The sequence below is a fragment of the Heterocephalus glaber genome, unplaced genomic scaffold, assembly GCF_053883595.1.
Source record: "Heterocephalus glaber isolate CG9 unplaced genomic scaffold, H.glaber_assembly_v1.0 deba00001472, whole genome shotgun sequence".
Taxonomy (NCBI): Eukaryota; Metazoa; Chordata; class Mammalia; order Rodentia; family Bathyergidae; genus Heterocephalus; species Heterocephalus glaber.
The window spans coordinates 8484617-8497241 of NW_028258315.1; the positions used below are offsets into that span (position 1 = coordinate 8484617).

The following is a 12625-nucleotide window of genomic DNA, read 5'->3' on the forward strand; positions in this document are numbered from 1 at the left end:
ATTTAAAGACTCAATCCAAAAATGGGCATCTGAAATGAACAGACATTTCTCACACAAAGAAGTAGAAATAGCAAATAAATACATGAAAAAATGTTCAACATCACTGGTCATTCGAGAGATGCAAATGAAAACAATGCTGAGATTCCACTTCACTCCAGAAAGAATGGCTGCTGTCATGAAATCAACCAATAACAAATGCTGGTGGGGCTGTGGGGAAAGAGGAACCCTGCTCCACTGCTGGTGGGAGTGTAGACTGGTGCAAGCACTGTGGAAAGCAGTATGGAGATACCTCAAAGAACTAGGACTGGAAGTCCCATTTGACCCCGCTATTCCACTGCTGGAGATCTTCCCCAAAGAATTAAAAGAATCATACCACAGTGATATATGTGCACCCATGTTCATAGCAGCACAGTTTGTAATAGCTAAAACTTGGAAACAGCCCAAATGCCCATCAACTGGAGACTGGGTGAAAAAAAAAAATGTTTTTTTTTTTTTTTTAAATAAAATGGAGTACTACTCATCCATAAAAAATGAGAAATTAGAGACATTTATAGCTAAATGGATGCACATTGAGGTGATACTCTTAAGTGAATTAAATAGGACACACATGTGTAAAAACTGAATAGTTTCTCTAGTGTGAGAAACTGAAAGTGTAAATAAGGACTAAAAGGTATAATAGAATGTGAAATAGGGAGAAAAGGGGCAAAGGGGAAGAGGAAGTGGGAGGGGTAGGGAAAAGGAAAGAAGGGAATGGAATTAATATGAGAAAATGAAAAAATGGAATCACAATCCTTGTAAATAGGGAGGGCTGGAGGGGTTGGAGGGAGGGCAGGGGAAGGAGGAAAAAATAAGAACCAAGAGAGATTATGTAAAGGTGCATATTTCCAATGATGAATGTCATTATATTGTATACCTAAAATGTACCAATAAAAGGATATACAGTTAAAAAAACAGATACATCGTGTAAAGGTACAAATTTTCCAGTGATGAAGGTCATCATATTGTATACCTAAAATAATATACCAATAAACTTAATGAATTTTAAAATATGACAGTGTACTAATAAAAGAAATAAAGGGCACAATAAATGTAATGCACTTGAAATCCTGAAACAAGACAAAAAAAAATTGTCTTCCACAAACCTCGTGCCAAAAATGTTGGTGACTGTTAGAGGAACTTTTTAATATTCTCAAAATTTCCTTGGGGAAAATTTCTGGGCAAACTCTGTTAATTGTACAACCCAGTCTTTACCAAAATTCCATTCTCTCTAGTCACAATCCAGGAAAGGTTGGCCGAGTGATGCATTTCTGAATAATAAAGTATAACTGAAAGTTTAGAAGATGGGTCTTCCAGAAAAGCTTTGGCCTTTCCTATACAAAGAGACATGCTTAACTCCCATGCCTGTTCCTCCTTTGTCTTTCCTGTCTGTGCTTGACCAGAGATTCTGCAGCCATCTGTAATCTTCAAGAATACAAACAAGAGTTCAAAAGAAACAACTGAAGATAGTGCAGAAAAAAGAAAAGCTTAGATCTCTGTCAGCATTTATGAGGCTGTCTGAATTCCTAGCTTCCTGCTCTGAAGTGTCTTGTGATATTAGATGAATAAAATTTTATTTGGTTAATTCTGTGGATGTCAGATTTTCTGTTTCTTGCAGCTCAAGATTTTCCTAAAATTATTAAGTCAATGATAACACCAAATTAAATAGGCTTCTCCCAGCATCTCATATTTTGATTTTTTTCCTTTATAGCTGAGACTTCAGTCTTTTCCTGCACCCTTAAGATACCCCTGCAAGTATAATGTTACTCACAACACCCTCAGAAGAACAAATGGCCAATAAATTGATAAAAAATGTTCAACATCTCTGACTATTAGAGACATTCCATCTTATTCCAGAATTTATGGCTGGTATGAAGAAATCAAATAATAACAAATGCTGGCAAGGCTGCCCGGAAAAAGGAATGCATCTACATTGTTAGTGGGAATGTAAACTAGCACAACAACTATGAAAATCAATATGGAGATTCCTCAAAAAACTAAAAGTAGAAATTCTATTTGACCCAGCTATTGTTCTTCCAGGTATGTTCCTAAAGAGTTAAAGACATACATCACAATGATCCATGTATACTCATGTGTATAGCAACACAACTCATATAATAGCTAAATTTTGGAAGTGGCCTAAAGTCCTTCAACAGGTAAGTGGGTAAAGAAAATATGATACTTATACACAATAGAATACTACTTTGCCATAAAGAAGAATAAATTTGAGTCTTTTGTAGGAAAAATGGATTCTCCTTGAGACCATAATGTTAAATGAAATAAATCAGGCACACAAGCTTAAATATCACAGTTTTTCTTATATGAGAAATTCAAAGTATATATAAATTAAAAAGAAAAATAAAAGATAGATAATAGAAAACATGGAAATAGATTTTTTGTAGATGCAAAGGGGAAAGGCACAGAGGAAGTAAAAAGAATTAAGATGTGTTGTGTACATGTACCCACTCCCCATGATGAATGTAATCACTCTGTAATGCAAGCATGTACTAGTAAAAAATTTAAAAGAATACGATTTTAAATTTGTAGAGAACATCTATATAAATATACGTAGAGCTTATATATAGAATTGATGACTACTTTTTATTTTAAAATTAGATTTGTGTAAGATGGGGTGCAGTGAGATGAGCAAATGAAAGGATAAAATTTTATAAAGACAGTCAATAAAAAGCATTAAAAAGATTTTTATGCAATAATAATCTTTCTAAAACAGAGAAAAAACAATACGAGATTAAATTTGATGCAATGGATTGACCTATTTTCTAGTATGAGTAACCATAACCAGATCCCACGTTGCGAATGATATAGATCCTTTTAACACTGGTGGCTTTTTTTGGTCACATGAAGTCTAGTTCTTGTGGGATTCTCCATCATCATGATTGCTCCTATTGTCCTCTCTCTTCAGGGAAAATGTGTGTATTTACTGCATATCTTTAGTTGAGTGTTTTTGTTAGGGCTTCATGATTCCTAGGGGTGGAGATGACTCTTTATGCTTCCTGTCTTATTGTTTGAGGCACTTGCTAATTAAATTCATCAGCCCTTCATTGGAACCCAACAGTCTTACTGAATGCTTTAAATAATATGGAAACCTCCCAAAGCCACATATATGTCCATTTTCCTGGAAAGAATATCCAGAATTTTCCATCCCTTTTTCCAAAGTATCTGTGCTTCTACAAACATGGTAAATATGACCATGTGTAGTGTTCATTGTTCATGCTTTTCCGGCAGCCACTAGTTATTTTTATTTTTCCTGATTATTAACTACTGCGTCAGCCTCCATGTTAACCTACAGCCACCAGTAGCAAGCTGATGAAAATTCGCTGCACAGTTTTGTTATAACTATGCTTCTTCATGTGGAGTCACTTGACTTGTTCATATTCACAGCAGGTATGGTCAACACACTTGCCATTTCCTCACGTAGAAAGGAGATGTGCCTGTGTCTTTTGCATTCACCAATTTTGGACAGTCTGGGGCACAGCTGGAGTCTGAGGCTGTGGAGGCACTCATAGTGACTCTACTGTGAGGAGCACTGATATCTAGAAGAAAGTCTGTGGCTCAGCCTTCAAACATTATGTTGGATTAGAGGTCTTCACTTGGAGCTGAGGAACCTATTTATCCCCACCTGATGGAATTTTATCTCTTGGGGTTCTGACCTCAGAAGAAGGAGTCACCACTGCAGTGTTTCTGGCAGTGTTGATTTGAAGATGCCTCTTAAGTATGTAGTAGAGGTTTTCTGCTATGCAAAATGAGAAGATAGGAAATGTCTAGATGAGTGATACAAAATTGAGTCATCTCATAAAAACAATGGGGTAAAAAAAACCAACCCGATGGGGTAAATGGGATCAACTAAATACTAATAAATAGAAGAATAGATCTGAAGGACTCACCTGAAGGGTCTTGGGATCTTCAGAAAGATATCTGAAGGGTGTGGAGACATTACATCAAAACTAAGGAAATAATCCAGTGAAAAGCTTCCAGAAAATTTGCCATGTTTTCTGCCTTTCTCCTGCATCTACCTTCAACAACAGAATGCAACGCTGAATCTTGTTTATGATGGTGTTTGAAATTGTTAATACGAACATGTGGTCTCCTGATCCTGTATGCTGTCCATCCTTTTCTGGAATGATCAAAAACAGAATAAGGTCCCTGACCTACACATCTTGGGGATCATTCAAAATGCTATGGGTTTTATCTAGGCAAGTGGGATAATTCTTCACCCAGTAGAGGCTTTCAAGCTTAGAGGCCATGTCTAATTCCTAATGTTGGCATTTGTCTACCTCCAGGGTTTTCCAAACATGTTTCTGTGGCATGGTTGATTTCTAAGATCAATATAGTTTTATTTACCTGTAGAACTATCTCCTTCTGGTTTCTACAGAAGTTTTAAAACTGTGGTAACAGCCATATACCCCGGATCTCACATTTGCTGATGCATTAGTATGGAAACTTTTAAGTAGCTTGAGCTTATCTGCCACCAAGCTTCTCTTTCTATCCAGAAATAACTCGATTTCTCAAGGCACTAGATTTCTGAGAAGTGCTGGTTAAAACTGATATTTATTTGCAGTGTTTTAAGGAGCTTGTTAAATGTTCACAATTTAGGAAACTCACTATAGCTATGGACTTTTGGGTCTTATCTGGCTCATTTGCCCTGCAGAACAATTTCCCCATCTTCTACTTTTCTAAAAATTATAACAGATCTTCATGGGATGATTCATTTACCTGTATACTACAAACTTTACAGACAGGTAATCATAAAATCTCAGATGTTATTGAGAGCTCATTAAATCCAAGTCTTAGCCTTTATCAGCCTGTAGTCTCAAAATAAGTCTGTGCAAAATTGAGCTGCTTCTTTAGTCATTTGTACATTATTAGATTCAAAAGTAACACTGGGCTGGAATCCAAGAAAGAATGGAAAAAGCAATTAAAATCTAGATTATAGGATCTGTATTAAATGGAGATTATATTACATAACACAGAGTAAATCAGCTTAAAAATTCTGTATACACTTTTCAAAGGTTACAAACATTTGTTGATATTATGCAATAAGAGTAATTAACCCCCCAAGTCAAAGAAAAACATTCATAAAAAACAGTAAAAACATCATCAGTAAGGTTGATCTGACTAATTTGTAACACAGTAAGCAAATGTTTCACATTTTATTTCAGAAAATACATATTATTTGCAGTAAGCAATTTTTTATAATATTTGGGGCTGTGGAAAGTTTCACTTGAAAATGTTTGAAAATCACATATTTTGATCTTTAGTGGCTACTTCTTTAGGATTGTTGTAAAAGTTTATTTTGAATACATGAAAATTGGTCGCAATTTATTTGGACCAGTTAGCACTTAAGTTTATAATTAATGAACAGAAGATGATACAATAAATTTGTATTGGTTTCTTTTCAGAAGTCTTTGCATTGATTTGTTTTGTAGGATCTCAGTGGTGAGGAAAGTTTTTATTTTCTGTTCCCCTTCAGGCTTCCACTTGAGTGTACCCCATATTCCTTCCTCTCATTTAGCAGCACCTCCACCTTTAAGCTGAACAACTGGCATCCATTAGGCTAGGTCAGAGGAGTTGAGGATTGGTGGCAGGTTATGAACTGAGTGGATAATGAAGAAGTAGGATGGTGAGGAATACAGGGCAGGAGGTAAGAGTACACGAAGTGTAATTGAACCAATGGTGAATGTTTAAATTTCTAAAAAAATTACTACTGTAAAAGACATACACTGTTAATCCCCCTCAAAATATTTCCTATTATTTGGAATACAGTTACTGTAGCTATCATTCTTGGCACTTTCTGAAGTAGTTTTGGAAGTCCTCTTTCATATGCTTAGCTGTGCTGCAGTGGCTGGCTCAATGTCCTGAATTCAAAATGTTTACCTTTCGTGGTTGTCTTGACTCCAGGGAAAAGACAAAAGTTTCACTGTGCCAGATATGGTGAATAAGGTGGACAAGGACACACCTTTATTTTTAACAAACCTGTCTTTCTGATGGGTGGCACTCAGCAGCAGTATTAATCATATTTTTTATCATGCCTTATAAAGATATATAGGAAAGAGTATTTGTAAAACTGTGTCAGAAAGTTGTAAGAATGTTGAGATATGTGTGCTCAAAGAGAGGTAATATTTTGAGGGTATAAATGGCCATATATCTTTTACTGTAATAAGTTTTAAAAATTTAAACATTCACCACATATTTGATTATATCTCATAGCAGAATGTTCTGGACAATGAAACCTTAAGTAGACATTGGCGAGACAAAATTAATTGGAATTGGCAGAAGAAATCTGATCTAAATGTCAACAATTATGTCTTTAGTGAAGCCCTGAGTATGCCATGCTAACCCACAAATTCTTGACTTGCCTTCAGCTGAGAGATATATGTTTCACTTTGAGTTGACCTCTGTGCTGCTTGACCAGTAGTGGAAGTCATGCCATTCTGTGAATTCAGGTCTTAAAATACTAGCAATTTCCATTCCTGCCTTAAAATGTCCACTTAAATCCAACTGCCATGTTGGGAGGAAGCCCAAGAAGTCAACTGAAAGGCCACATGCAGGGGGATTCTGGGTCCACTTTTCTAGTTGAGGTTCCAGCCACCAGATATGCATGTAAATGAGCCTCCATATGATTCTAGTCTCCAGATAGTCAGTTGTGTATTGCTGTGGTTTGGATTTCAGGTGTCTCTCGAAAGTTCCATGTGTAGAACGATTGGTCCTTAAAGAGGTGCTCTTAGGAAGGACTTGGTAGAACATTTAAAAGGTGAGGCATAGTTTGTGGTCTTTCAGTGATTGGAGACATAGCCTTGAAGGAAATTTTAGGATCCTGGCTCCCTCCTCCCTCTTCTTTGCTCCCTGGTCATGAGGGGAGTGGTTTTGCTCTATCCTGTGCTCCTGTCAAAATACACAGTTTCTTGCCTGGGGCCCGAAAGCAATGGACCAAATGGATCCTGGACTGGAACCTCTAAAACTGTGAGACAACATAATTTTCTATCTTTTTAAAGGATTATCTCAAGTATTTTATTACAGTGATGAAAATCTGACTAACACACCTGTAGTGTTGAGTCTCCCAAGTTGGGTACCTAGATCATGGACAGATGCAAGTCATTCCAGCTGCATCCTTTCTGAAATTCTGACCCACAGAATTCTTGAGCATAATAAACATGGCCCTTATCATCTGTTAAATGTGGAGGGGAGTGTGTGTGTGTGTAAATAGTAAGTAGAAAAGCATTATCAAGCCCAAGTATAACACTACTGAACAAGAGTTCTTTTTCTTAATTGATATAAATCATATGTGATTACTAAGAGTATACTGTGCATCAAGAATGAATGATTTAAACCCTTAAAAACAATCATTATCAATGTTTGATTGAGAGCAGGCAAAACTCTTGTTGAGTTGAAAAAAATTTCCTAAAAATTATGAAGTTGATTTTTTTTCTTCCTTTCAGGAAAACAAATCAACTTGTAGAAAAGATTTTCAAGCATGAATGTATTTCTTTGAATATACCTTGTTACTTGCATTGTTTGAACCATGGACTTGACTTTGTTCTTCTGAGCATGTTTTGATAGGAGGAAGTTCTAAAATCAGTAGATTGCAGCTTGTGGCTGAGGTATCCAGATAGTTGAAGTGGCCAGCTTTGAACTGGCATATTGTTGCAAAGTTGAAAGAAATTGCTTTCCTTCCACCAGTAAAATCTGCCAATTTAACTTGTACATTTCTACAACACTTACATATCTTAGAGGATTAAAATTAAAAATGAGATTAAAACCTTTCTCTTGGCTTCAAAGAGAGAATCAAAATCTCCATAGAGCCCAACTGACAGCCTCCCTTGCTGTTTGCAAAGGGGAAAGAAAAAAGAATTGCTTGAAGTATTTCTTTAGTTCTTAACCTCTTGTTTTCTAGCCAGTGTTATTCTGCAGTAGATATCATAATGTTACAGTGAATTGTGATTTTCTTCGCTTTGGCTTTACTGAAATCTGCAGTGAACTTTAAAAAATTGATAATAAATATTTGTCCATTTCTGAACTTGCCTCTGCCTTCAGTCCTTAGGAGAGGGGTTAATTTGACATGTAGCAGAATTAATTTTGTTGCCATTACAGTCACTTTTCCCTAATAAAGCTTTCTCTCTAGATATGGCAACACTTCAAAAGATGATACAGCACACCTTTTGCATACTAGCGGATGATAAGGTTTCATGCAGGCAGTAGAGCCAATGATTATTTCTGCACCCCAACATGTAATTATGGAGTAAGATGAGGGAACTTTCAACATGCTTGCTAGTGGAAGAACTGAATATGGGGAGAAATGTCAAGCTGGGGTTGAGGTTCAAAGTTAGGAGCTGGTTTCCAGCTCTGCAGCTGCTATAATTACACAATTCTGTACATTGGAATCATTTATCTGCTGCCAACTCTGGTAATTAATTTTGTCTTCAGTCAGTGAAGGGGGGATTGATCTTCTCTTTATGAAAAAGTTTCTCACGCAAATTTTTCCAGTGTTGAAATGTTGAATGGCTTTTCTCCTGTTTTGCAGGTATTTACTGGAATCTGAGCCCACAATTCTCTGAATCCATGACTAATGCAAGTCAGGACCAAGTTTATTGGTGACATCCATTTTCCTTCTTAGGGATCAAAGTCTCTCGAAGTATACACTGATTAGAGGTCTTAAATTATCTCTAAGCCTATTTGTATGTAATGCAAGGATAGCTACCTATGCAGGCAAGTACCTGTTAGCTGCACAAAGAGTGTAATCTTGTGCAGACTTAGAATGTAATTTTTAAAAATCCTATAAACTTATAGCCTATGCATCTATCAGAAATCTTTACCCCAAATATATACCTACCAGTGCTCTTGTGGGTTTAAATTACTATTTATAAGGAACTTTGTCACTGGGAAGTTCTGTGTCAAGTTTCAGAAAATTTTGGTCATGTCTTCAAATATTTCATTGCCCAGAGTTATTTAATTTGATTTTCCATGAATGCCTTTTGATGTAACTTCCTATGGAGTATGGATATATATATTTTTAAATGTATTATATATATATATATTTTAAGAAGACAGTTTCAAGGAAAATTAAAAGACGTCAATAAACTTATCATTTGTATTTTGGTTTTTACAGAAAATCATTGTGAATTAATGACAGCATGTAATTTTCATTTGATTTGTTTGTTGAGTCTTCAAATCCTATGAAGTAGACCCATGTCAGTATGCTCAGGCTTCAGTAGCAGAATAGCATAGACTGGGTGGTTTATAAACAACAGAAATTTCTTTTAAACAGTTATAGGCTAGAAGTTTAGGATCGAGGTCACAGCAAATTTGGTGTCAGATGAGGGGTTCTTTCTAGTCCATGGATTTTTCTTCTTTCTGTGTCCACACTTAGTAGAAAGAGTGAGAAAGTCCCCTTCAGCCTATTATATAAGGTCATTGATGCCATTCATGAGGGCTCTGCTTTCATACCCCAAAGCCCCACATCCCAGTGCCACCTCATTATGGGTTTCAACATATGAATTACTGGGAGGGGCACACAACATTCAAACTACAGAAACCCATAAAAGATCACAATGATTGAGCAAAAATGAAATTCACAGTGGATTTAATCTGAGAAACTGGATAAATCTAGGCATATGCATGATAGGCACAATGTTCCTGGGCTCAAGAATAAAAGGGAAAATCTAGGTGTGGCTGGAGATGAGAGGATAGTAAGGAGAAGGCAAAATTGAATAACTTATTTTTAAAATTAATTTTATTGGTACATTTTAGGTGTACAATATAATGACATTCGTCATTGGAAATATGCACCTGTACATAATCACTCTTGGTTTTTATTTTTTCCCCAATCCCCTGCACTGTCTTCAGCCCCTCCATCCCTCCCTATTTACAAAGACTTTGTTTCCATTTTTTCATTTTCTCATATTAATCCCATTCCCGTCTTTCCTTTCCCCTACCCCTCCCACTTCCCCTTTGCCCCTTTCCTTCTTTTTCACATTATCTGTTATACCTTTTAGTCCTTATTTACACTTTCAGTGTCTCACACTAGAGAAACGATTTGGTATTTGCACGTGTGTCCTATTTATTTCACTTAAGTGTATTGCCTCAATGTGCATCCATTTAGCTATAAACGACTCTAATTTCTCATATTTTATGGCTGAGTAGTACTCCATTTTATAAAAAAACCCACATTTTCTTGATCCAGCCTCCAGTTAATGGGCATTTGGGCTGCCTCCAAGTTTTAGCTATTAAAAATTGTGCTGCTATGAATATGGGCGCACATATATCACTGTGGTATGATTCTTTTAATTCTTTGGGGAAGATCCCCAGCAGGGGAATAGCTGGGTCAAATGGGACTTCCAGTCCTAGTTCTTTGAGGTATCTCCATACTGATGTCCACAGTGGTTGCACCAGTCTACACTCCCACCAGCAGTGGAGGAGGGTTCTTCTTTCCCCACAGCCCACCAGCATTTCTTATTTGTTGATTTCATGATAGCAGCCATTCTTTCTGAGATGAGGTGGACTCTCAGCGTTGTTTTCATTTGCATCTCTTGAATGACCAGTGAGGTTGAACATTTTTCATATGTTTCTTTGCTATTTTTACTTCTGTGTGTGAGAAATGTCTGTTCATTTCAGATACCCATTTTTGGATTGGGTCTTTAAATTTGAGAGGTCTGATTTTTTTTAAGTTCTTTATAGAGTCTAGATAGTATACCTTTGTCTGATGAACAGCAGGTGAATATTTTTTCCTACATTATGGGTTATCTCTTCACACTGTTGGTGGCTTCTCTTGCTGTGCAGAAGCTTTTGAATAAGAAGAGACCCCACTTGTTGATTGTTTGTGTTAGTTCATGGGCAACTGAGGTTTTGTTCATAAAATCTTTTCCTACACCAACGTCTTCAAGAGTTCTACCTAACCTCTTTTCCAGCTGGTTCAGCATTTCTGTTTTAATATTTAGATCTTTAATCCATTTTGATTTTAGTTAAGTGCATGGTGAGAGATATAGGTCTAGTTTTAATCTTTGGCAAGTTGAAAACCAATTTTTCCAGCACCATTTATTAAAGAGGTTATCTTTCCTCCAGTGAGGGTGTTTGTCAAAGATGAGGTGGCCAAGTGTGTCTGGAGTTGTTTCTGCATCTTCTAATCCGTTCCACTGGTCCTCAGGTCTGTTTCTTTGCCAGTACCATGCTGTTTTTATCACAGTAGCTTTGTAGTATAATTTCAAGCTGGAGATTGTGATACCCCTACCTTGTCTTTATTCCCTAGTATTGCTTTTGCTATTGTAGGTCTCTTCTTGTTCCAAATGAAGTTTTGGATTGTTTTCTCCAGGTCTGTGAGGTATGCTGCTGGGATTTCAATTGGAATTACATTGAATCTATTTATCAGTTTTGGAAGTAAGGCCATATTCACTATGTTGATTCTTCCTACCCAGGAGCAGAGGATATCTTTCCATTTTCTGATATCCTCTTCAATCTCTTTTTTCAGACTGCAATAGTTATCAGAGTAGAGGTCTTTGATTTCTTTTGTCAGGTTGATTCCTAGGTATTTCAGCTCTTTGGATGGTACTGTGAAAGAAATTGTTTGCCCTATTTCTCTCTCAATGAGTCTGTTCTTTGTGTAGAGGAAAGCTATGGATTTTTGTGTGTTGACCTTGTATTCAGCTACTTTACTGAATTTGGTTTTTAAGACTTTTGGTGGAATTCTTGGGATCTTGTATATAAAGTATCATATCATCTGTAAATAATGACAGTTTGATTTCTTCATTTCCTATCTTTATTCCTTTTATTTCTTTCTCTTGTCTAATTGCTGTGGGTAATGTTTCCAAAACTATATTGAACAGGAGTGGTGGTAGTGGACATCCTTGTCTTGTTCCTGATTTTAGTGTGAAGGATTTCAGTTTTTGACCATTTAGTATGATATTGGCTGTTGGTTTTTCATAGATGGCTTTTATCAGATTGAGGTAGAGACCATCTATTCCAATTTTTTGTAGGGTTTTTATTATTAATTCATGTTGCATTTTGTCAAATGCTTTTTCTGCATCTATTGAGATGATCATATGGATTTGTCCTTGGCTCTATTGATATAGTGTATTACATTTATTGATTTGTGTATGTTGAACCATACTTGCATCCCTGGGATGAATCCCACTTGGTCAGGGTATATGATCTGCTTGATGAACTTTTGCATTCTATTTGCCAGTATCTTATTAAGGACTTTTGCATCTGTGTTCAATAATGAGATTGGCCTATAGTTCGAGAGTTGGGTCTTTCTCTGCTTTGGGGATCAAGGTGATGCTTGCATCCAGGAATGGATTCAGGAGTACTGCTTCCCTTTCAATTTCATAGAAAAGTTTAAACAGTAGTGGCAGTAGTTCCTCTCTAAATGTCTTGTAGAATTCAGCAATGAAGCATCAGGACCCGGACCCCCCCCCCCATTAAGTTTATTGGTACATTTTCTGTATAAAATACAGTTACATTCATCATTGGAATCTTGTACCTTTACATGAGTATCTTGGTTCTTATTTTTTTCCCCTTCCCTTGCCCTCCCTTCACCCCCTCCACCCTTCCCTATTTGCAAAGACTTTGTTTCCATTTT

At 36.5% G+C, this 12625-nt stretch overlaps 1 long non-coding RNA gene across 1 annotated transcript in view; it reads left to right on the forward strand.

The window, feature by feature from the left end:
• LOC110349779 (uncharacterized) overlaps positions 1-9114 on the forward strand; it is a 168258-nt gene extending 159144 nt beyond the window's left edge. The window contains exon 3 of the long non-coding RNA XR_002396024.2: positions 8576-9114. This is a non-coding gene — a long non-coding RNA (uncharacterized LOC110349779). The remainder of the gene's footprint in view (positions 1-8575) is intronic.
• Positions 9115-12625: the final 3511 nt, after the last annotated feature.